Raw genomic sequence first — 27,502 nt, 5'->3', positions numbered from 1 at the left:
GTTTTACGATTAAAAGAAAATCTACTCGTCCTATCGAAAAATAATTAATAATAAATTTATAGATCTTTTTAGGCGAACAACTTTTGTCTGGTAATTTAAGTTTATACCTTGTGCCGTTTTTTTCAAAAAAATTTAATGTTTTTATTCAGAATGTTATTTTTTACAAATAAAGCAAAAACTAACTGTCCTTTAAAAAATTATAGCTCTTTTTTGGATGAACAAGTTTCGTCTCATTTTTTCTCGTGGCTTATATCGAAAAGTGATTCTTTCTTAATTTGTAGTTCTTTCCAGGGCACGCAATTTGAGCTTTTTCATTTTTTTCGTATCTTGCATAGTTTGACCAAAAAATGTGATTTTTGGATTTTTCATTATCCCATGAATTTCTTGAATTCTAGAAATTCCTTTAATTCCATGAATTTAACGAATTCGTAGAATTCCATTAATTTCACAATTTTTTGAATTTCATAAATTCCTTTGATTCCATGCATTTCTAGAATTCAATAACTCCTTGAATTCCACAAATTCAGTTAATCCCATGATTCCCAATAATGAATTTGTGATTGAAAATTGTTTAAAAAGGTCATAAAATTGATCCATGAATTACAAATTTTTTCTACAATTAGTATAAAGTTCCTAATTAAAATTAAGACATTAAAAAACGAAGTTTTCTTTAAAAACATGCCTGACTAATGCATTCGTTTATTACATGTGTTTAAAATTTCAACAATAATAATTTCAAAGGTGAAATTCTTTCGTCATTGTATTGTTTTTGTCTAAATTTCTTGCAATATAATTTTTCAAAAAACAGAAATATCTGGAAAATCATAAAAAAATATTTTTCAACAAATAATTTGTTTACAAAAAATTTGTTTAAAAATAAAAAATAAAATTTTTTAAAAATTTTTACAAAAAAATCAAGAGAAGAAAACTTTACTTTTGAAAAGTTCTACAAGATTATCAGAAGAACTTTCTAAATTTTCTTGAAAAATCGAAAATTCAAATTTGGATTGCACTAAATGTATTAAAAAATCAAAAATACCATTTGGCGTTTAAACTATGCAAGATATGAAAAAAGTAATTCAGCAAAAATTGTGGTACTACAAAAAGATCTACAAATTTTTGATTAGTCAATTTTTTATAGGACATTTTGTTTATGATTCATTCGTTAAAAACAACAATAAAAATGAAAAGATTAAATTGTGCATAAATAATGTTTTGATAGGACGCGTAGTTTTTCTTTTAATCGTAAAAAATAACATTCGAAATATACAAATTTAATTTTTGGAAAAACGAAACAGGCTAGGCAAAATATAAATCGACAAAAGTTGTTCACCCAAACAGGAAGTAAAAATCAAAGAATAACAAAGTTCAACTCTTGATATAAATATATATTAAAAATTAAATAAAATTTGCTAATTAGAAAGAATATTTTGCCGTCTGATTTGTATAAAATTATATTAAACGATTCACTGAAATGACAAATACTGTTACAGATATTATTTATTATTGTTATAAATAAATTACAATATGTAGCTTTTTTATAAATAGCTTGATTTGAAAAGCAAAAAATTAACAGTTAACATTTTCCTTACTATACATAATTTATGTTGAGAAATATAAAATTTTAATTTTTCTTAGAGAAACAATTTTTTTTCATCTAATACGTATCAAATAGCTCATCAGTTAATTTAAGTTAACAAATCAAAATTCTTCGTCGTTTCACATGCACATCTTTCAAACTTATCCGGCCTCTTTTGCTGTAAACTATTGTTTAAATTAAAGAAAAATTAACATAAGTTAACAAACAGAACTTACTAGAATTCCAAATTTGCTGGATACTTTGAAGTCTGATAAGCTACTTTTATACAAATAAGGTGCAAAAGATTTTTTTCTGAAAAAATGGGAAGAATTTTTCTATGTTGACTTTTTTCAATTTTAATTATTTATTAAAAAATATAAAATTTAAAAAATTGGATATCATTTATTTAATTTATATATGTCAGATATGATAATTTATTCAAAAATAAGAAATAAAAAACAAGGAAAGTGAATGTGCGTTTTTACCCGTCTCATATGCATAGAAGCAAATCAATTTGTGTGTTTTGCCTATTTTAAGTTTCAAGAAATTGCAATCTCCTTATTTTAAACAAAATTTTCAAGAAAGAAAGGAAAAAAATTTTAACAAAAAGAATAATTTTCGACTGAAAAGCACGAATTTTTAATAAAATTAAAGACTTCTTGACCTAAAGTTGAAATTTTTAACCAAAAAGTTAAAGTTTTGAACTAAAAAAAAAATTACAAATAAATAAAAAATCAAGAATTTTCAACCAAAATGTGAAATTTTTAAATAAGAAATATAAATTTTCAAACAGGAATATTAATTTGCTACCAAAAAAGATAAATTTTAAATAAAATTTAAGAATTCTTTAACAGAAATTTGATCTCTCAGAAAGAAAGAAAAAAATGTTTTTCAATTTTTAAAAAAGTAGTTTAACTTTGAAACTAAGTTATTAAATTTTGAACCGAAAATGATGAATTTTTAATAAAAAATATTGATTTTCTACCAAAGAAAAAAATTATGAACGTAAATTAAAAGTTCTTAACCAAAACGTTAAATTTTTGAACAAAAGGATTAATTTACTAGCAAAAAGGTCAAATTTTATCATGAAAATATATCATTCTGAACCAGAAAGTTGATTTCCTAACTTAAAAAAAGAAAATTTTTTAAACAAAAAGATTCATTTACCATAAAACAAAAAGAATTCTTAACGTAATCAAAAATTCATTATCACTCAGTTGTATTTTTAAAGAAAAGAATAACTTAATAAAAAAAGAGATGAATTAAAAAAAAACTCAAGAATTTGGAACAAACAAATTCAATTTTAAACTATAAAAGAGGAATTTTTAAACAAGAAATTTAATTTATGGTAAAAAAAATACGAATTTTCAATCAAAATCAAGAATTCTTAACCAAAAAGTTGAATTTTCAACTAAAAAAGAACCAAAAATTTAAACTTCAAACTGAAAAAGAAGAACTCTTTAAAAGAAGATTAATTTACTACCAAAAAAGACTAGTTTTCAATCAATTTCAAGAATTCTAAACCCGAAAATTGAATTTTTAATTTAAAAAAAATATATTTTTGAACAAAAAGAATAATTTGCTACGAAAAAAGATTGTTTTAAACAAAATTCGAGAATTTTGAAGGAAAAAGTTAAATTTTTAAGAAAGCAGTTCATCTTTTAAACCTAGCCGTTAAATTTTGAACCGAAAAGATGAGTTTTTAAACAAAAAGTTTGATTTTCTACAGAAAAAAAGAATTTTTAACGTGAATTAAAAACTCTTAAACGAAAAGTTCAATTTTTAATGAAAAGAATTAACTTACTTATAAAACAGGCGAAGATTATAATACAAACTCATAATTCTCAAACAAAAAGTTGATTTGTAAACTCAAAGAACAAAAGTTACCAAGCAAAACGATTCATTTATTATAAAAAAAAGAATTTTTAACACAATCAAAAACTCATAATCCAACAGTTGAATTTGTAAAGCAAAGGAATAACTAACTAATCAAGATGCATTTAAAAAAAAATTAATTTACTATCAAAAAAAACGAATTTGCAATCAAATTCAAGAATTCTCAACCCAAAAATTGAATTTTTAACTCAAAAAAATACATTTTTGAGCAAGAAGAATAATTTACTACCAAAACAGAATTTTTTAACAAAATTCAAGAATTTTGAAACAAAAACTTGAGTTTTAAATAAAAAAGATTAATTTTTGAACAAGAAGATTAATTTACTGCCAAAAAAGATGAATTTTAAATAAAACTTAAGTATTCTTTAACAAAAATTTAATCTTTTAGAAAAGAAAGAAAATAATGTTTTTCAATTTTTTTAAAAGTAGTTTAATTTTGAAACCAGGTTGTTAAATTTTCAACCAAAAAGTTGAATTTTAATTAAAATGCTTAATTTTCTAGCGAAAAAAAAAATAATTTTATACAAAATTCGAGAATTTTCAACCAAAAAGTTGAATTTTTAAACCAGAAAATTAATTTCCAACCAAAAATACGAATTATTAATAAAATTCGAGAATTCTTTATCAAAAAGGTAAATTTTAAAAAATGCAGTTCAACTTCAAAACCTAGCTGTTAAATTATGAACCGAAAATATGAATTTTTAAATAGAAAGATCGATTTTTTACCGAAAAAATCTTTCTGAACTTAAATTAAGAATTCTTAACCAAAAAATTATATTTTTAAACAAAGGATTAATTTAATAACAAAAAGGCGAATTTTATAATAAAAATCTATAATCCTCAACCAAAAAATTGAATTTGTCAACGAAAAAAAAAGAATTTTTAAACAAGACGAAGTTTTTTTACTATAAAAAAAGGATTTTCAACAAATTTCAAGAATTCTAAAGCAAAAGTTGAATTTTCAACTAATGAAGAAGTTTTCAACGAGAATAATAATTTATTGCAAAAAAATAGGATTTTTCAACAAAAATCAAGAATTTTTAACCAAAAAGTGGAATTTTCAAATGAAAAAGATCAATTTTCAAACAATAATTTATTAGCAAAGAAAAGGTATTGTTAATAAAATTGGATAATTCTCAAGAAAAAATTGAATTTTCAAAAAAGAGAGAAAGACATTTTTTTTTATTTTAAAAAAAAGTAGTTCAAATTTGAAACCTAGTTGTTAAATTTTTCACCAAAAGATGAATTTTTAAACTAAAAGATTAATTTACTATCGAAAAAGAATAATTGTTTACGCTTTTAAGATAAGGAAATAATAAAAACAAGGGGAGTGAATGTGCGTTTTACGTGTCTTAAGAAAATAGAACTAAATCAAGTTGTGTGTTTAGCCTATTTTTAAGTTTTAAGAAATTGCAATCTCATTGTTTCGAACAAATATGAGTAAAAATTCTTCGACTTGAGTTCGACTTGGTTATGTCTTGAGTTCGTCTCCAAAACATCGATGTCTGGCTGCTTCCCAAAACTGATTCGAGACATAGGCCTTCATCTTACTTTCATGGCCACGACAGATAAAACGGAGTTTAGTTGTCTTGAGTCAAACCTTGTCTTGGCTAAGACGATGTTTACTTGACTCAAGACGAGCCTTCTTTTGGCTAAGATATTATCGAATCTTTTTTGGCTCATAAATGCGATTAAAATTGATGAATAAAAAATTTGTAATTATCAAATTATTATTATTTTTTTTATTTAAAAATTCAGAATCGGTGGGTCTGAACGAGTATAACCCTTAAAAATTTTCTCCAAAAAGAATAAAAATGGTAACTTTCTGTTAGGATCTCCTAAGCCGCTAGAAATACATAAAAACAAACAACATTTTCGGTATCATCGTCAAACAAGTGTAATACAAATAACTATCCGTAAATAACTTGGAGTCATAAAAATATAACTCAAGAGATACATTTATGTCTTAAAGACATAAAAACTTGACTTCAAGGCATAAATTGAAGTCTGGCTCCGCCTGAAAACTGAGACATGCTCAATTCGAACTTTTCGACTTCAGCATGTCTTGAATGAGTGGAACTCAAGTCGAAGCATTTTTATTTAGGAAGTTAAATCTGCTGAGCCATCTGGTTCTTTTTTTTAACTCACAGATTTCTTATGTTTTTTATTTCTGCACTCGTTTTAAAAATTAAGGTTTCCAGCCTTAAATAAACGTGCACATGTCATAAACTTAATGTTTATTCAAGAAGCAATTAATTACTAAATAATAATGCTCGATAAAGTAAATTAATTAGAGTATTTTCTTCAAGAAAATTGACAGTCCTCATAATAATTTTTACCCCTTGTCTTGGTTTTCATGCTTTTTTTTTTTAAATCCTTTTCAAGCAATTTTTAAAATATTTTTTCCTCTTTTAAATATTTTATCTTTTTCCCGATTTTTTAAATTGAAAATTTTAATAAAATATTTTTAGTACGGAATTACTAGTGAAAAACTCTAGTATTTGGTTAAAAATGCATGTGTATAATTTTTGAAAATTGTCTTCTTTGGTAGGAAATCAATCTTTTTAGATAAAAAATCATCTTTTTGTTTGAAACTTTAACCGCTTGGGTACATGTTGACTACTTTTGTTAAACAATAATTTTTTGACAAAAAATAACTTCTTTTGTTTAAACTTGAACTATGTTATTGAACAATAATCGTTTCTTTTCCTTTTGAATACATGTTTGTAGCTTAAAAATTAATTCTTTAATTTTTAGTTGCAAATTTACTTATTTTGTTTGAAAATTCGTTGTTTTTGGTTTCATTTAACTGTTTTCTATTTAAGTTAAACACATTCTCGCTTAAGTTATCAACTATCATATTTATTTTAAAAATACCAGTTTCCAAAAAAAATACTTACAATTTTAACAAAAGAAAGAATTTTTAACTGAAATCAGGTATCTTCTTTGAAAAAGTCGTTCAACGAAAATTTTTAGACAATAAAGTTGAATTCACAATCAAAGAAGTTTAATTTTTAATCAAACATTTGCATTTCCTTACAAAAATATATAATTTCTTTTAAGACAGATGCTCTTTGTAATTAAAAAGACGAAATAACAAAAACTCTTAGTTTTCGTCCCAAAAAGATTTCAGTTTCAGTTTTCAACATTAAAATATGAGTTTAATAGAAAAAATAAATTTTCGGTGAGATATTAGAATTTTCAACCAAAAAATTGCATTTTATTCATGAAAAAAGCAATTTCTCAATAGATTAATTTTTAAATTTAAAATCTGAAGAAAACTCAATAGTACTTTCTACTTCTTTTCTTCCAAGTTTGAGTTTTTGCGAAGAGGATTGTTTTTCTAAACATTTAAGCTTTTCGAAATAAAATTTTGATACCTTCAAGAGCCAAAAATAAGCATAAAATTCTGATCTACTTTCTTTTTTGCAGATATGATGTTTGAGAAAATGAGTTGTTTTTTGCACGTAATGTGGTTTTCGTACATTTTCTTTTGAATCATTCCACAGTGCAAAATGGACTCAAAATTCTGGTATACTTTTTTTCCGAGATTCTGTTTTCACCTCATGGGGGGGGGGGGGGGGGGGGGGGGGGTAATTGTTATTAGAGGCGGCTTTTGAAAATTAGTTGGTACATTCGAGAGCCCTACAAAGCTCAAAATTCTGTCGTGTTTAATTTAAAAAATTATGTTTATAGTAGGGGTCGATTCTAGTCAGCACCTTAACTCGATATTTTAATTTTCGAAACAATTAGTAAGGCCCAAAAATTTCACAAAATGCCTAAAATTCTGATACAAAGAAATTTGTTTCGATTGTGGAGGTACTGATTTAATGGACCCATTTGCACATTATGGAAGTTAATAAATTATATTTTTATAATTTAAAGCCTTAAAAATAAATAAATAAAATTAATTATTGAATTTACTTAATTATTTTATTCAATTGATTATTTAATTCAATTAATTTAAATTTACGAGAATAAAACCTCATCAAAGAAAGTATATTTTTTATAGGCGTTTACTTACCTATTAGAAAAACGAATGTTACTTTCTTCACCATTTTGAAAACTCACCCTTATGACAATCGTTTTTAAATCAAAATTATTCTTTAAAAAAATTGCACGAACTAGCGAGGATTGTCAAGAAACAATACTTGAAAAATAATTATAGTCTCTGTTACAATTGCCTCATTCTCTGGTATTACCATGACATGACTAGTAATTCTTTAAGGTTTGGCGGAAGTAAAAATAATTTAGAGATCTCGAAATGTTTAATTTATCATTCGAAAACACGAAAAAATAAAGCTGGCAGAAACGAAACAATGATGAGAATATTAAATCAGTTGTGAAATCTTAATGTCGAAATTAACTGAATTTACGAAATGAAGTTGATGTTTAGTATTTAAATGTACCATTATAAAAAAAAATTTGCGATTCTATATGTATATTAACGATAGAATCATCAAATGGAAAAATTTTGCAGGGTATAAAGTTTTGGATGAATTTTTTGAACAAGAAGAATAATTTTTTAACAGAAAGGACGAATTTTGAACAAATTATAATATTGATTTTCAACCAGAAAAGTTTTTTGATTCGTTTCAAAATATTAAAATTAAACTCAAAATAATTTAGTTTAGAAGAATCCAAGTTTAATTCTAAAATCTTTTGAAATCTTTAAAACCCTACTCATATATAATTAGAAGGAATTGAAATAAATTTGAAATAATTTTAAAAATTGAAAAAATTTCATTGATTTCATTGAAATTTGAGTGAATTGAGAGGAATTCAAGAGAAATGAAAAGAGTTCGATAAAATTTATTTTAAAAATCAGGCCTAATTTTAGAAGCAATGAAGTTAATTTTAAAATATTTGAAAATGTGAAAACACTTAAATCAGAAAGAATGGAAATCAATTGGAAATAATTTTAAAAATCGAACTAATTTCATTGATTTCACTAAAATTTAAGTAGATATAGAGGAATTTGAGGGAAATGAGAAGAATTCAATACAATTCACACAAGAAATCAAGCGAATTTACAAAAGCAATTTTACATCAATTTTACATCAATAAAAATTTACATCAATTGAAAATTAATTTTTAAAAATCGCAAAGGTTTAATTGATTTCAGTAAAATTTGAGTGAATTTATAGGAATTTAATAGAAAACGAGAAGAACTCTATAAAATTCATACAAAAATCATTTAGTAGGTTTGAAATTAAATTACAAAAATTAAAAAGAAATCAAAGAATTTCGAAGAAATTTCAAATTTGAACGAATGCAGGATAAATAAAAATTCCTCAAAATCAATAAAATACTTAGAAATCTCTTAAAATTTTTCAAATCGCTTTAAAATGCTATGGATTCTTTTAAAATACCTTAAAATATTTCAAATTCTTTAAAATCCCTTCGAACTATTGAGGCAAATAAAAAATTGCTGGTAATCTTCAAAAATGTAAGATCTTTAAAAATATCATAAAACTCTAGAAAATGTTGTATCCTAAAATATTTTAAACGCTTTAAAATTCCTCTCAAATTAATTTAATTAATTGTTAATTCCTTGGATTTCTTTTAATTTCGAAAAATATTTCAAATTAAAAGCTCTTGAAAATGCTTTAGAGGTTTAATTTTGTATTTCACCTACTAGATCCATTATTAGTCTACACAAATGAAAATTATTCAATAAATAGATTTCGGAATTGTCCTAAAAAGCTGGACTATTCACGATTTTTTTCTAAATATTTGGAAACAATTTTTTTTAATTAAAAAATTTTGACGCTGGTAATTGAATTTAGTTTTTATTAGTTTTGCTCTATTCACTTTTCAAGTAATGTCGTTTCTGCACAAATTTGGCGGTTGACAATTTTATTTCAATCAAAATTCAAAATATCAAGAAAATTAATAAATTTTTTTAAAAACCAACTAATTTTCAACCAAATAGATGATTTTTTTCACTAAGTTATTGAACTCAAGACAAAATTAGGAGTTTTCTATACAAAAAATTTAAATTAAAAAATCCGAAATTTGAAATTTCTATAAAAAAAGTTAATTTTATCTAAAAAAAGACGAATTTCCACAAAAATACAAGGAATCTCAACCCAAAAGCTAGCTTTTCAACATAACTAGATCAATTTTCCACAAAAAAACGAATTATTGATAAAACAGTTTAATTTTATCAAAAAGTGTAATTTTTTCTTAAAAGAGAAATATTTGCGGCCGAAAATGGAATAGGTACATTTTGAAACAGCAAAGTAATTTTTCAAACAAGAAAAAAGGAATTTTCAACGAAAATTGTGAATCTTCAAACAAAAAAATAATTTTTTAGAATGTAGGACAGTTTTAAAACGTAGAGCAAGAATCTTAACCAAAAAGTTGAATTTTTAAACAAAAAGAATATTTTACTAGCAAACAGCAGAATTATGAACAAAATTGAAGAATTCTAAACCAAAAAGACGAATTTTCAATAAAATTCAAGAATTGTCAACTAAAAAGTTGACTTTTTAAGAATGTAGTTAAACTTTAAAATCTAGTTGTTAAACTTTTAACCAAAAACAATAATTTCGGAACAAAAAGATTCATTTACGACAAAAAAGGCGATTTTAAAAATAAAAATCAAGAATTCTCAAACAAAAAGTGAAACCCTAGAGAAATTTTTAAGAAAGAAAGAAAACTATTTTTTTTTTGAAATTCGTATGGAATTAATTCAACTTTAAAACCTAGTTGTTAAATGTTGAACCTAGAAAATGAATTTTTAAACAAAATGATTAATTTTCTAAAAAATAATTAATGAAATATGGGAATTCTCAACTAAAAAGTTGGAATTTGAACTAAAAATGATGTATTTTGTAAAAAAAAGATTACTTACTACCGAAATAGACAAATTTTTAACAAAATTCTAGAATTCTGAACCAAGAAGTTGAGTTTTCAACTAAAAAGGAAGAATTCTTAAACAAGAAGGTTAATTTATTATCTAGATATACGAATTTTTAAACAAAATCAAGAATTTTTAACAAAAAAGAGGAATTTTTAAATAAGAAGGATTAATTTTTAAACGGGAAGATTCATTAACAAAAAAAATGAATTTTCAATAAAAATGAAGAATGATCAACCAAAAACGGAATTTTTAGGAAAGAAAGAAAAATACTTTTTTCTAATAGTTTAGAAAGTAGTACTTTAACTTTGAAACCTATTTGTTAAATGTTGAACAAAAAAGAAGAATTTATTAACAAAAAGATTACTTTTTTACGGGAAAAAATAAGCATTTTTAACATCATTCAAGAATTCTTAACAAAAAATTCAATTTTTATACAAAAAGATAATTTACTAACAAAAAGATGAATTTTTAATAAATATCTAGAATTCTCAATCAAACAGTGGAATTTTTAACCGAAAAGATGAATTTTTAAAGAAGAAAATGAATTCACTACCAACGAAGACGAATTTTGTAGAAAATTGTAGAATTCTCAAACAAAAATTTAAATTTCAGGTTGAATTCCAAAAAATATTTTGAAATATATTCAAAGCTCTGAAACCCTACTTATTTATAACCAGAAAAAATATAAATCAATTTTAAATCATTTAAAAAATCGAAAAAATGTAATTGATTTCTGTAAAATTTGAGTGAATTTAGAGGCATTCAAGGGAAATGAGAAGAATTCGATGAAACTCATAAAAAACTCAGGCTAAATTCAGAAAGCAATCCAGTGAGTTGAAAATAATTTTAAAATGTGTAAAAATTTGTTCAATTGAGTAGGTTTGAAATGAGTATAGAAAAATTAAAGAAAATTTTAAGAATTTCATGAATTACCTAAGAATTTCAATATGAGTTTTAAAAAATTTAGAAAACTTTTGAAAAATTCATTAAAAATTTAAAATGCCTTGTAAAATTTCAAATCACTTTAAAATGCTTTGGAATTTTTTTAATTTCTTAGAAATATTTCCAAGTTATTGGAATCCCTTCAAACTATTTAAGCAAATAAAATTGTTCCAAAAATCTTTTAAAATATTCTAAAGCTTTTATAAATACCAAGGGCTATAAAAAATATACGTTAGTATACTTCAAATCCTTTAATGACTTTATCAATTGAATTTAAAAATTTCTAAATCATTCCAAAGATTTTGTAATTAAATGAAGACAAATTGATAAGAATTGAGAGTGAATTTCAAAAACTACTTTCATAATTCTTCAAATTTTTTAAAACCTGCAAAATACCTCAATTTTCTGAAATAAAATTTTTAAATACACTAAAATATGATTAAATCCCACAAAATTACATTAGATCTGGCGAGATTTTCTGAAAAGCTGGAAAATTGTTGATCCTAGAATATTCCAAACGCTTTGAAATGCTTTCAAATTAATGCAATTAATTATTAATTCGCTGGAGTTTTGCAAATTATTTAGAAGTTTTAATTTTATATTACACTATTTTCAAACTAAGAAAAGTGATGATTTTTTAACCAAAAATGAAATAGTTAAAGTTTTACTGAATTAATAATTTAAATTATTTAAAATAAAAACTAATTTTCCATGAAATAGTTGATTTTTTTACTCAAATCTTAAAAATTGATTATCAGTCTACGCAAATTAAACTTGTCCATATTATCTTTCTTCAATTATATTCGATGAGATTTTTGAAATTTATCAATATCCAATGAATAGATTTTAAGTTCGTCCTAAAAAGCTAGACTATCCAGGATTTTTCTTTCTAAATCATCGAAAAACATTTTTTCAAATTAAAAAATGTTGATGTTGCTTATTGAAATTAGTTTTTATCAATTTTTTAAATCCTTTGAACTGAATTAAAAATTTGACTTTTATGAGTCTATGCAATTAATAGTAATCGTTAATACGTTCAGGGAGAATTTATGCTGAAGTTTAGAAAATATTTAATTTCCTTTTTACAAGATCCTGGTTCAAAATGCAAACCGAAGAATTATTCAGACACCTGATCAATGTCACCTTACTCTATTTACATTTCAAATAATCTTATTTTTTGCGTGTCATGTATAGAAACAGCGATTTGGTGATTGACAACATTATTTTGATAAAACTTGAAAATATCAGGGAAATCATGAAAAATTAGAGTCAAGGTCTTTAGGTCATTACATTAAGGAATGATTGAATTTCTAAACTGAGAAAGGTGAACTTTCAACCAAAAATGAAATAGTTAAAGTTTTTTAAAACCAAAATTTAAATTAAAGAAAAAAAACTAATTTTTCATGAAAAAGTTGAGTTTTTTAACTTGATTATTGATCTTTAAAGACAAAATTACGAATTTTCTATAAAGAACAGTTATATTATCAAAACAAAAATATGATATTTTGATAAATAAGTCAATTTTATGTAACAAAAGGTTTATTTTTTTATTTTTAAGAAAGAAGTTTAACTTTGAAACCTAGTTGGTAAATTTTGAACCGAAAATATGAATTAGTAAACAAAAAGAATAATTTTTAATGAAAAGAAAAGATTAATTTTCAACCCAGAAAATTAATTTACTGCCCAAAAAGACGAATTTTACATCAAAATCAATAATTTTCAACCAAAAGCTTGTATTTTTAAGTAAAAAAGATAAATTTTCAATAAAAGGATTAATTTATTACCAACAAGATATTTTTTTAAGAAACTTAAAGAATTGAAAACCAAAAAGTTGAATTTGTATACAGAAAGATCAATTTACTTCATTTCTTGGGTTTCCGATTGATATATTGTATTAAAAGTTTGTCTTATTGTTGGTAGAAAAATAATCTTTTTTTGTTGAAAATTTCATTATTAGGTTAAAAGGCCCGCTAAAAATTAATGTAATTTATTGCAAATTATTTTTTTTTTTTGTCGAAAATTATACTATCTGATTAAAACTTCTTTTTTCCATTCATAGATCAGTTTTTCATTGAAAATTAAGTTTAAAAAAAATGTAACTATTCCATTCTATGTCAAAAAGTGATATTTTTTTGTTAATAATTTAATCTTGTTGGTTGAAAATTTATCTTCTGTCATCGAAATTCAAGAATTCTGTTTAGATTTTTGTTATTGATTATTTATCATTGAAGATAGAAGTTTATTTCTTTATTTAAAAAGTTTACAAATCTGGTTAAAAAGTCATGTTTTTGTTAAAAATAATTTTTTAATAGAAATGTAGCTATTCCGTTTTTTTCTAGAAAATTGATCTTTTTCATTTGAAAATTCACATGTTCTGCATTTTTTAAAACTTTTTTAAAATTAAAATATTCTTTTCTGGAATATCAGATATTATCCTTATTGTTAAGAATAAAATTTTTTTCATCAAAATTGTCGTACGAGAACATATCACGAGAGTAGGAAGATTTTTGTGTAAGAGAAAATTACTCATTCCATTCGTCGAGATAATTTATATTTTAATAGTGGGAAACTAATTGTTTAGTGAAAAAAAATTATTTAGAACTGTTTATAATAATTTTAAAAAGTTATGAACGTGGAAATCGTGAAAAATAGAAAAGTTTAATAAAACGATGTGACGGTGTGAAATGTTGATCTCTATTGATAGAAATAGAAAAGGTCGCATTTTGATATTGGGAACGTGACCTAGTCTGTCCCTAATTTGAAAAACTGACTTCTCATTGTTTGAACAAGGTTGAGAAAAATAAGAATTTTTTACAATCTTAAAAATGAATGTATAGAATTCTTGAAAATAACATCAAGAATTCAACCACCAAATTTGGACAACCACTATCATATTATTCGTATATTAATTTAAAAAAGATCTTTTTTAAAAAAAAAAAAAAAAAAATTTTCTAAAAGAAACAACATTTTTGACAAAAATAAGAAATTGAAAAGAAAAATGTAAAAGAAAAAGGCAACCAACAAAATCTCTTTTTGATTTTTTTCAAAAATTTTGTTCTTTTTTAAGAAAAATTTGTTTATGTTTTTTTTTATGTCCAGGATCTTTCAGAATCTTTTAGCAACCTTTTTTCAAATTATAACAGGAACATTTTGATTTAGTTTTCCAAATATCGTCGTTTGATTCTTGGTTTTATTTTTAGGAATTTTATACATTAACTTGATTATTGGGCTTTGAATAGATGTAAATTTTATTTTAAATCTATACCTTAAATTAATATATTTTAATTTTTTTATTAAATTCAATTTTTATTTAAAGGCCAACAAGTTCTTGAGCTAACAGACTAAAAATATACAGACAAAAAAAAAGTCTCAAAATTCAAGAATTCTTCACCCAAAAGTTAAATTTTGAATTAAAAAAATGCATATTTTTAAACAAAAAGATTAATTAACTACCCAAAAAGAAGAATTTCAAACAAAACTGTATATGTCTGAACCAAAAAGTTGAATTTCCAACTGAAAAAATAAATTTTTGAACAAGAAGATTAATTTACTATTTACTATCTGAGGTTCAATTTTCAAAAAAAAATTAAACAAAAGTATTAATTTACCAACAAAAAAGAAGAATTTTAAACAAAAATTCAAGAATTCTGAACCAAAAAGTTGAATTTTAGATTAAAAAGGATACATTTAAAACCAGAAAATTAATTGACCATAAAACAAAAAACGAATTCTAAATAAAATTCAAGAATTTTGAACCAAGAAGTTGTAGTTGTAACGAAAATAGAAGGATTTTGATATAAGATTCAAGAATTCTCAGCCAGAAAGTTGCAGCTTTATAAAAAAAATATGAATTTTTAAACAAAAAGATTAATTTATTACCAAAAAAGATGAATTTTTAATCGAATTCAAGAATTCTCAACTAAATTGTGAATTCTTAACTAGAAAAATGAATTTTTAAACGAGAAGATTAATTTAATAGAAAAAAGAAGACCTTTGAACAAAATTCAAGAATTCTGAACCAAAACTTTGAATTTTCTACAAAAAGGATGAATTTTTAAACAAGAAGGTTAATTTACTACCAAAAAAGTTAAATATTCCACTAAAAAAGAATAATTTTTATACAAGAATATTAATTCACTACCAAAATGGATGAATTTTTAATAAAATTGAAGAATTCTCAAACAATAATTTGAAGGCTTAAGAAAGAAAAAATTTTTTTTTTAGATTTTTAGGAAATTAGTTCAAAGTTGAAACCTAGTTTTTTAATCTTGGAACCAAAAAGATGCATTTTTAATCAAAAATAATAATTTTCTACCTCAAAAAAAAATGTCGAACAAAATTCAGGAATTCTATACATTGATTTGATTATTGAAGGTTAAATTTTAAACCAAAAGAAAAATTAATTTTAAACAAAAGGACTAATTTACTACGAAAAACGAATCATTTTTAACAAAATTCAATAATTCTGAACCAAAAAGTTGATTTTCCAACTAAAATGAATAAATTTTAAACTAGAAAATTAATTTAATACTAAAAAGACGGCTTTTCTAATAAAATTCAAGAATTTTCAACCAAAAATTTGTAGTTTTAACGAAATTAGATGAATAGAACAAAAATGCCTTTTTATTATAAAATATTAGTTTTTCAAAATATACTTGAAATAAAAAAAAAAATATATTTGGAACATTATAGTTGAATTTTCAACCCAAAAAGATAAAAACTTAACAAAAATTATCACAGTTGATATTTCAGTAAAAAAAATGAAATTTATAAAAAAAAAGTTTTTTTTAAGAAACTTGATGAATTTTCAACAAATAAAGATTTTTCACTCAAGAAAGAAATAAACGTTGATCTAAATTGTCGAATCTTGAAGAAAAAGGACGAATTTTCTGTACAAAAATAAAATCTTCAAACAAAAATAGGACTTTGTGCAAAAAATTAATTTTTCAGGAAACTAATGCATTTTTACCCAACATATATTAATTTTCCAGCCAAGAAAATTATTTTGTTTTTACTAAAAAAGGGAAATTTTCAACTAAAAAAGATCAATTCAAAAAAAGGAAAAGTTACATTTTCATTTAAAAAGTTTATTTTAAACAAAAAAATGTTTTTTGGATAAAAGGTGTAGTTGAACGAACAATTGAGTTTGATTTATATCCAAACAGTTGCATTTTTATTTAAAAAATTATATTTCTACTAAAACAGATGAATTTTTAAATCAAAAAGATAAAGAAAACAATAGTTAAATTTTATGTCTGAAAAATTTCGGTTGGCTTTTAACACTGAAAATATGAATTTTCCAGCAAAAAATCAGTTTTGACGAAAAAATTGAATTTACACTCCAAAAATACGATTTTTTTAAACCAAAAAGATGACTTTTTTATAAAAATTGCTAAATTATCTACCAAATAATTGCATTTTTACCCCAAAAAATCAAATTTTCCTTAAAAGAGATGCATTTTAGAATTTAAAAAAAAAATAAATTTTGAAAAGAATAGCTGAATTTAATGTTAAGAATTATTTCAGTGAATTTTTCGCTAACAAAATATGAATTTTTTAACAAAAAACAAGTATAAAAAGATTGAATTTTCAATCCGAAGAAAAAAGACTTTTTTTCAACCAAAAAGGATGAATTTAAACAAAATAGTTGAATTCTCTACTAAATAGTTACATTTTAAACTTCATGCAAGAGAGACTAAATTCGTACTGAAACAGGTGGCATTTTTTGTTTTTCCTTGTGACAATATTTTTTTATTAATATTTGAACACTTTTGATGAAAATTCGACTTTTTAGTTCTAAGATATATGCTTTTAATGATAAGTTTCATATTTTTTGAGCAAACATACAACTTTTTGTTTGAAAATTAATCTGTTTACGTTGAGGCTTCAACAGTTTTACTGAAAATTCGTTGTTTATAAAAAATTAATTTCAATTTGCTTTCAATTTGCAAGTAAGATCTTTTTTGTTTGAAATATCAACTATTGTAATTTTTTATAAGAATCTAGCTTTTTTGGTTAACCTTATACTTAAATTTTCTAACAAATTCTTAAATTTTAATACAAAAATGACTAATTTTCTTCCAAAAAAGATGAATTCTTATCAAAAAATATAATAATTGATATTTCAACCAAAAAATATTTTAATTATAAATTAAAATAAGTTCGCATCAGTTTCGAATCAATTTGAAAAGTTCGACCTGTAACGAACAAACATAAAATATCAACCAAAAGAGATGAATTTCTAATTAACAAATATTTTTCTTTTAAAAAAGACGCAATTTTTTTACCAAATTGTTGAATTTTATACGAAAGTAATATAATTTTTAAGCCCAGAAATTCGAGTTTTTAACAAAAAATTTAATTTTCAACCAAATACATTAACTCTGATCAAGTTATTGATTTTTCAATAAAAAAAAATTGTTTTCTACAAAACACCTAAAAAATTAAACTCTATTGGCAGAAAAACCGTAAAAGGGATTGGTGTTTGATAACGTTATATCTTCGATGTATACAGGTTTTTTTTAACGCTAAGGGTTCGAGCCAAAAATCAAAGTTGATATTTTTGAGGTGCCTAAAATTCAGATACTCTATTGAATTTTTAAAATTCTCAAATGATTATTTTTCGTGAGTTTTGTTCTGCCCAAAAATATATAATCCTATTTTTGGGATCCAACACCTAACAAAGGAAATCAACCCCCTTATATCACGCAGATTTTTCTTGTCAAACAATTTTTTGTTTTTTTTTGTTTGTAAAAGAATAATTTTTTGAGAATTTTATAGTCTCAATAGTCTCGCATTATTTGATTCCTCAAAATTATTAACTTCGAGTTTTATGTTCTAACTCTTCACGTAAAAAAAAACAACCCCTTGATACCACTCAGATATGACTTTGTCAAAAAAAATATTTCTGTGAATTTTACAGTAGCAATAGGCTCTCTGACTTTTGGGCTCCTTTCAAACTTCAATTCGATTATTTACATAGGTGTTTATTTTTTTATATTTAGGGGTGGTTTTAGAAATAAAAATTTTAGCTTTTGAGAGCCAAAAAAGCCCAATACTACGCTCTTCTTCGTTTTTTTCTTCATATTTTCATTTTCACGAAGGGGGTTATTTTTTCTACATAAAGGTGGTTTTTCAAAATGTTTTTTGATACATTTAAAAGCCTAAAATTAGCTTAAAATTTCTCACCCACTTCATTTTTTGGAAATTAATTTTTGACAAGGCGAAGATCTATTTCGCATAGGGGGGGTTTTAGAAAATTTTTGTGTCGCTATTGAAAAACAAACACAAGAAAAAAATTCGGGGGCACTTTAATTTTTTTCTGAATTTGAGTTACTACATTGGAGGTAATTCAATTATTTGTAGGGGTGGTTTTTGGAAGTTGGTTGTTGGTACGTTCGAGAGCCCATAAAATTAAAAAATTCCTATTTGCACAATTATAAAAGTCAACAAATTAGGTTTAATCACTCAAAGTTATGTAAAGTTTATATTTTATTCGAAGACACAATTCCGCGTTATTCGACGAATTTAGCAAAGCGAACCAGAACGTACCAGTGACTGTAAGGTCTACCGATGACCCTGGTTGCAGATTGAGCAAAGCTGCCCCGCCACAAATTCCAAACTAAGATCTCCTATGGAAAATCTATCCCGAACTGAACGTATGAGACGAGCCTAAGCAAAAAGTCTGCCAAATTTAAAGAGAATCCCACCGCTAAGGTACTATTGTCCCATTGGATATATCTATGGATAAGGTAGCACTTGAAGCGAAGAATTCTGAGCAAGCCTGTTTAGGTCTAAATCTCCAAGGTAGGCCTCAAATTTTCATAAAATGATCTCTTTGCTGGACTGCAAACTTAGCAACGTCTAGATCGGGCCATAAACTTTCAGCCCCATACAACGAGAGCATGTGTTTGAACTGTAGTACTCAATTAAACTTATGGGTTGCCGTACCAGAGTCTGCCATAGCCTAAAGGCATTCCAAGCAAATTCTAGGGATCCTTTCTTCACCTATACCCAGGATCTTATTCTAACCAATTGTGGACAAACTGTAGGATGTTGCGTGCCGTTGAGACTCGACCAAGCTCCAGTCTGAGTGCATACCCAGAAGAAGGTAGTATGAATTATATCCACCTCTTCAAAATACCTTAAGTCCCAAATCCATATGGCATAGAAGAGAACATTTGAGACAAGGCTCTGGTACAAGATTTGTTTGGTGTGCCAAGATTTTGACCTGAACGCTCGGAGGACCTGCAACGTCGAACCTAGCGCAATCTTGGCAGCAACCACCCTGTTCATACAGGCCAGAGCGAACGTGCCTGAGCTCCTGAATACGTTGCCTTAGTAATTGTATTTTCTAACTATCTCCAGCTAGTTTCCATCCAGCGTGAAATTTGAAATGAATGGCTTCCTACCCTTATGGAAGACAATGGTCTTCGTCTTAGATATATTCACCTCTAGACGGTTGATTTAACAGTATTGAGCTATTCCCTCTGGAGATCAATACGAGAGACAGCAATCAACATGATGTCATCAGCATAGCCCAGTAGAAGAACCCCAATCGAATAATCGATTGAGATTCCCCTCAGGCCTCGAATCAGCAAGAACTCATCCAGATCATTAATTGTCAAACTAAAGAACACCAAGCCAAACAACTCATCATGCAGAACACCACAATTAACGTCAAACTGGGTTGTAAGGCCCTCCGACGTGCGAATAGACACCCTAGCACGCGTCGTACAGACTCTTCACAATTTTAATGAATTTTGTGCTAACACCCAAACTCAGTAATTTTCTACACAGTGGATCTTGATTTACTGAAGGGAAGGCTCTCTTAAAATCTAAAAGCATACAATGACTTTTAGCCTAGGGGTGAAGAAATGTATCTGGATTAAAGAACTCAAAACAAATATGAGATCCATGCAGCCTCTGGCAGCACTAAATCCTGCCTGGAATTCTGGCACACATTTTGACTTATTCATCCACTTTAAATACTATGCAGGAAGATTCGTGTGTCTCGTATCGTAAAGATACCATAATTTCGGCAGTTTTCTGACATAAAAACAGGATGATTCTTTTTCACACAATATGTGTTATAAAAACAGCTCTTAACAAATACAGAGTTCATGAACATTAATTTTTGAATAACATTTTATAAAAGCAAGTATGTTTCTTTTAAGATGACTACTTACCTATTGAGAAAACGAACGTGACTTTTTTCGTCATTTTGAAAAATGACTCTTAAGACAATCTTTTTTCAATCAAGATTTTTTTGATAAAACAAACTAGCAAACTAAGGATAGTTGAAAAACAATATTTTGAGAACGATAATAGTCATTGTTATGATTACCTTATATTATAGACTTTTCGTAACATAACGAGTAATCTGCCAAATTTTGGCGAAATTAAAAAATATCTTAATATCTCGCAATGTTGAATTTATTATTCGCAAAGACAACCAATTTGAGCAGGAACACTTGTAATTATGTGAAAATACTAAAGATAGAATTATGAGGCAGCAAAATTTTGCAACGTATGAAGTTTTATTCCTACTTTTTTTCTATAAGCAAAAGGGCGTGCTTTTCCTGCTACGTGACCTCCAAAAGCATTATCTATATATGGTTTGCTGCTTCAAACAAAAGAATTAAAATTGCTTAAGCATTCAATCTTTTGTACCTTGTTTTATTCACGTTTAAAATAATCCCTTTATTATTTTTAGTTTTTTATTTATTATTTCCAGTAATTTACTTTTTTTAGATAAATATATATTTATTCATTTCGCTAGTGGAATCCTGAAATATTACTATTTCATTAGTAAATCAAGATTTTAATAAATCAATTAGCACAATTTTCACAAATTAAACTTTAGAACATTTTCACTGCGTTCATTTTGAGAAAAATGTTATTTTTAAAAATTGGTTTTTTTATGTACAACTGGAGGCTGCTTGAGAACAAGTTTATTGTTTTAGATTCCTTTTAAGCAAGAGGGCTTTCCTTTTTGATGCGGCTTCTTAGGAACCAAAAATTAGTTCTAACAGAAATCTTAATTTTTTTAAAACTCGGTTGCCATATTTTCTTTCATAAATAAATGTAATTTTGAATCGCATATTTTTCGCACCCAACATCTTTATAGTGGAATTATAAGAAAGGGGCCTCGTTAAAAACATTAAAGTTCAATACGAACAAGATTGTCTAACATTCTTAGCTTTACTGAAATAATAAAGATATCATATTGTGACACTGGTAAATAGGCTGCGTCATCTCCACGAGCATCAGGAATCTGATAATTACTACTTCGCAATGGAAAAATAACGATTATTTACTCTATTTCACGTTGTTTCATTTAAAACATGAATAATCTTTTTACTGTTTGCACAGTAAAAAAATACCACACAAATCGATAAAAAATTGCATCATGTTAAACAGAAAAGCCCACTAATTGATTTGAACTGAAAGCGCTAAAGAATTAGACAATATTTTCACATGGTGATTTACTTTATTAAAAAGAATTTATTTTACTCAGAATGGTCTCTTGCGAGTTAAAAATTTTTTGAAAATGATCCTCAGGAGTATTTATACTTGAAAAAACACTTTTTGATATTTTTTTATTTCAAAAGAAAATTAAAAATAAGCTAATGTTAACTTAAACCCTGAGTAAGTTAAACATTATTCGTGATAGCTATTACAAAGAAGGCGATTGGGGTTATTCCATTTAAAAAACTTCAATTTTTTATTTTAACATTGAACTATATATTGCTTTAAATGTAAACATCAAACTACACTATAACTCTAAAGATACGAGAAGTTCGGGAATTGGGAACTACAAAGATACGAACGTAAAATTGTTCCCCACTCCTGCGGTGTTTTGATTTCGGTTTTAATGCGTGACCGTCTGACTCTGAAATAGGTTGGAACGTTCGTGTCTGTGGAGCACTTTTATCCGTGGAGCTCATATCTTTGGAGTTTGAATGTATTTATTTAAACGCTTTAACAGGTATTCTGAATTGATAAGCAAAATGCAGTCGTAAATTTAAAATGGATCTCCGGTCTGGTGTGTTGCTTTTCAAAACATGCAACCACTCACGTGTTGAATTTTTAACAACAGAAACAGCTCGGCTGCTTCTCAACATCCTCACAATAAGACTTTAAAAGCCAGCCAGGAATTTTATTCTGCTCAAGAGGTCTTAGCTCTCCTCCATAAATTTCGTTGTCAAGTTTAGATCTTATAAAAATATGCGGGGTTGTTCGAGGGTTTTCCCAAATCTTTTCAGGTGCAGACTGACGCACAAGTTCTGCTACAAAGACATCCCAATGCGTTTTTACATATCCAGTGTAGGCTTCAACTTCAGGATTACGACGTTCAAGGCCACAACCTTTGGTATCGGCTAGCCACCTCAGTCGATGAGGATTTGCGGGGTCGTATAGAAAAAAGCGTTCTTTTGTATACACACTATAGTGTGGACGCGTTGGACTTAGCTAGCTTAGATATCCAAGTTCACTTTTAAGCATTCCTTTATGGATAAGGTCATTTGGCATTTGAACAAAAGCGATGCTTCCCAAGGGAATCCTAAAGTGAGTTTGGGATGGTCCTGCTAGCTGATTTTCCCCGTTTCTCATCATTGCGTCTAATTTTGTCAAAATAAATATAGATCTATACATTTTTTCATACTGGACAAATATAACCGGATTCCACGAAAGTTTCAACATTCCTGGAACATCCTAATCAAAGGTTCGTAGGATTCTGAATAATGTTCTAGGAAAGTTCCCGGAAGCAGGTTAATGCCTGCGTGTTCAGAAAGATTCTCAAGGAAGGTTCGGGGAATATTTGCGAACAGTTTTGCATTAATAACATTTAATACTTTAATTAATTAAATTTTTCACGCACATTTCTCAAATCTTTCTTGGGAACCTTCCTGAATACGAGAACATTGACCTACTTTCAGGAAGCTTCCTAGAACATTTTTTTGAATTCCTTGAACCTCCTATTGAAATTTTCGAGGAATATTCGAGGAAACTTTTAACTGGGAAGCAACTAGAAGCAACTAGACGCTAATTTAATTACAGATTACATTACTAATGATAACGTCTTTACACGGAGCAAGTTTTCACCGGAAGTTAAATGGTCAGTGAGAGAATTGCTGGTGTCGCAAACCGCGCTCGTTTTCGTGTGCAACCCTTTACAATACAATTACAAGTCCACCTTTCTTTACCCTTTAAAGTCGCTATTTATGAAACTCAAGGTAAGAAAAAATACTTCATGTCAACTCTTAGCATCTGATACGTAAGTCAAGACAAAACTTTTGTGCCTCTGAATAAGATTTACACGACTGAAGTAAACAAATTTTTGGTTTAAAGGGAAGAAAACAAAGAAAGGTGTATTTTGTCAGTTCACGGCCAGTCCTATTCTGGAAACCCTTTTCCTCAAAATCCGTTGAATTTTGCGGACGCCGTACATAATCTTTGAAATTCCTTAAGAGAAAAATAATAAACTAGCTCGAAATCAATTTAAATTCATCAAAAATTGTGACAAATTCTAAATTACTGAGAAACTACTAAAATCTCTTAAAATCCTTTGAAAATTTTGCGGATCTTTTTAAATCTCATGAAATTCTTCAAAGTCTTATGAAATCCCTTAAAATATTCGAAAGCCCAGTAAAATAAACTGTATACATTAGAAATCTTAATGATGCCATTCCAGCCGAGGAATGACGAGACGGGGGTTGAGAAAATGAAGGCAGGGTAACTTAATATCTCGTATTTCAAGTCAATTGATAGCCGCAAAAATTGAAGGCCCTGAAAAGCAAGGCCTCACTTCGGAGGCTTCAGATTCCTCCGACAGATGTGCGCCTTTCCTTTGGTGAACCGATTTCTAATATTTTATTTTCTTGTCGCCAAGTTGAAAATAAGAAAAAAATTAGTTATTTTGATCGTCTTACAGAGAAAAGACCACATATAATTTCGATTAAAAATAAAAATATTTTTTAGTTGATATATTATCTATTACCTTTTTTGTTAAAAATTCTTCATTTTAGGTTGAATATTAGTTATTGTTCTTTTTTTGGTAATTAACTTGCTTGTTAAAAATTTATATTTTAGGGTGAAAATTCAACTGTTTTGTAGAAAACCCGTCTTGTTGATTGGAAAATTCAAGAAATTGAGAGAAGATTCCACTATTTTATTGGAAATTCACCTGTTATATAGGAAATTATTGATGAAATTAATTTTTGTTTATTGAAAAATAATTTTTTGTCATAAATATTAAGTATTGCATTTTTGGTTCAATGTATCTTTTTCAGTTTTAAAATTCAAACATTTCGTTAAACATTTATGTAATTTATTCAAAATTTATCTTTTTTGTTTGAAAATTCCACTATTTTGTTGAAAATTCAACTGTTTTTTTTAACATTTGTCTTTCTGGGTAGAAAATGCGTGCATTTGAATTAAAAACTCAAATATTTAAATATGAATATTTGGTTGAAAATTGAACGATTTGGTTAAGAATTGAACTATTGCAAATTAAATTTTTTGTTACAAGTTAAATTTTTGTGTAAAAAATTCTGCTTTATTCTGGAATTTTTTTTTTTTGCTGGAAAACATACAAATTCTAAAAGAATATTTTTTCTTGCTGAAACAGTCAGCTATTTGCTTGAATACTTAACTATTTGGTTAAAACTTGAACCATTTGGCTGCAAATGAACTTTTTTCTTGAAATTTGAACTTTTTCTGTTTAAAAGTGAACATTTTTGTGAATAATTAGACTTTTTGGCTTGATGATTTAACAATTTGGCAGCTTTCTTTTTCTTTTTCTTTAGAAAAATCTTTCTTGATTAACAACGGTTCACTCGAGTTGCGGTCTATGTTCCAAATTGAGGGCGGGGGGAGGCGTTTTCTCGAGTTGCTAGGATGAGTGCTAGTGACGTTTTCCTTTCGAACCTTCTTTTAAGTGGCGCACAGTGTTTTACTTTTTTTTTTGACAAAATGAAAAATCTCGCGATTGAAAAATGATGGAAACACAAACTCAACGGCATTTTAAAGCTTGCTTCATTTATAACAGAGAAAAAATAGTACAGTTCATGCATATGCAAATTTTGACCTTCATAACGAAAATCAAAGATCGAAATTTTAAAAAAACGTGCTGTTTTGACACCTTTAACCAAATATTTTTTTAAAACTAAGTATGTTTTCTGATAGTTCTCCTCACGAGGAATAATAATATGTATTTCAACATTTTTTTTGATTAAGCTACGACTGAGAAAAAAACGATCAAACCATCATACTTATCAACTACAATTTATATCAACAATTCAATTGGTTTTCGAGAAAGTAAGTGTTGGAATCCGACTATATATATATATCCATCCATCCAAATTCTTGAAAATATGTATTTAGTTGGTCGGATTCAAACACTTACTTTATCGAATACCAATGAAATTGTTGATACAAATTGTAGTTGATAAGTATGATGGTTTGATAGTTTTTTTCTCAGTCGTACTTTGATGAAAAAAAAAATTTAAATGCATATTCTTATTCCTCGTGAGGAGATCTATCAGAAAACATACTTAGTTTTGATCATATATATGGTTAAAGGTGTCAAAACAGCAAAAAAACCAATTGTTTTTTCAAATCTCGATCTTTGACCTTTGTTATAAAGGTCAAAATTTCCATATGCATGAACTGTACTATTTTTCCTCTGTTAAAAATGACACAAGCTTTAAAATGGCGTTGGGTTCGTGTCTCATTTTTCAGACACGAGATTTTTCATTTTGTCAAAAAAAATTTTTTAACTCTGTGTGGCGTAGCTAGCCTGGTGGGGGCCCTGTATCAAAATCTGTTGAGTAGCCCCTTTTTAGAAAAATAAACTAAAACTCTTACATAATATCTCGGAGGCACTCACAGAAACCGAAAACCAAAAAATTTCATCGGTTTCTGTCTGTCTATATGTCTGTATGTATGGTTACCTGAATGTTGTAGCCACGCTAACTTTTGAACAATTTTTCCAATCGAGTCCGCATGTGAAACACTTCTAAAGGTCCCCAAAACAAAGGCTACGTTTGTTAATCAGATATTTCGAACCAAAATTAAAAAATTGAGAGCACTTTCAAAATTCGGAAATTTTTTTGTTGTTGAAATTTTATAAATTGTAGTCAAAGTTTCTTATAGATGGGCGAAAGTCTTGCAAATTATCTGAATAAAATTTTTTATTTTGATGAAAATTAGAAAAGTTACATACTTTTAAAAATTTGAAAATTTTCACAAAATAGAAAAAATGACTTTTTTCATAAATCCAAAAATTTTATTCAAAATTTTCAGTAGATATCAAATACATTTTAAAGTATTCCAGCCGAATTTTTCAATTAGTACACAATTTAAAAAATTGGAGCTTTTTCAACATTTTAGACATTTTTTTTTCAAATTTCAAAAAATGTTGTCAATGTCTCCGATACTTGACAAAAATACTTGCAAATTATCCAAATGACATTTTTAATTTGGATGAAAATTAAAAACGTTAGTGTAATGCAATCGTCCAAATTTTTGGATCTCTGGTTTTAAAAGGGTCTTTACGTTTCGGCGCACACAGAATCCGAAAATCATAAAATAGTGTTACTGTCTGTCTGTACGTCTGTCTGTATGTCTGTATGTATGGTTACCTGAATGTTGTAGCCACGCTAACTTTTGAAGAATTTTTCCAATCGAGTCCGCATGTGATACACTTCTAAAGGTCCCCAAAATAAAGGCTAAGTTCCTCAATCAGATATTTCGAACCAAAATTAAAAAATTGTGTGCGTTTTCAAAATTTTGAAATTTTTGTTGTTGAAATTTTATAAATTTTTGTCCAAGTTTCTTACAGATGGGTAAAAGACTTGCAAATTATCTAAATAAAATTTTTAATTTTGATGAAAATTAGAAAAGTTACATACTTTTTAAAAATTTGAAAATCTTCAAAAGATAGAAAAGATTAATTTTTTCATATATCTAAATATTTTCACTAGATAATAAATATATTTTAAAACTATTTTCGCCGAATTTTTTGATAAGCCCAAATTTTTAAAAATTAGAGCCTGCATAATCTAACAGTAGAGCGCGAAGCGCGATTAGGACAATGAGAATTTAATCGTCAAGGCCGTAGATGCTTTGAGAACCTACTTTAATGTCAAATTAAAACTAAAAGGTTCAGCTTTACTTTATGATTGTAGTTTATGAGGGGTTTGAATTACAGTATT

At 26.5% G+C, this 27,502-nt stretch overlaps 1 protein-coding gene across 3 annotated transcripts in view; it reads right to left on the bottom strand.

Annotated features, from left to right (window-relative positions):
* LOC117170681 overlaps window positions 1–27,502 on the bottom strand; it is a 119,220-nt gene that overhangs the window by 86,016 nt on the left and 5,702 nt on the right. The gene's annotated exons all lie outside the window — the stretch shown is intronic.

The sequence above is a fragment of the Belonocnema kinseyi genome, chromosome 1 (genome assembly GCF_010883055.1).
Source record: "Belonocnema kinseyi isolate 2016_QV_RU_SX_M_011 chromosome 1, B_treatae_v1, whole genome shotgun sequence".
Lineage (NCBI taxonomy): Eukaryota > Metazoa > Arthropoda > Insecta > Hymenoptera > Cynipidae > Belonocnema > Belonocnema kinseyi.
Note: the sequence above shows the minus strand (reverse complement) of the source record. Positions and strands in the feature narration are given on the sequence as shown.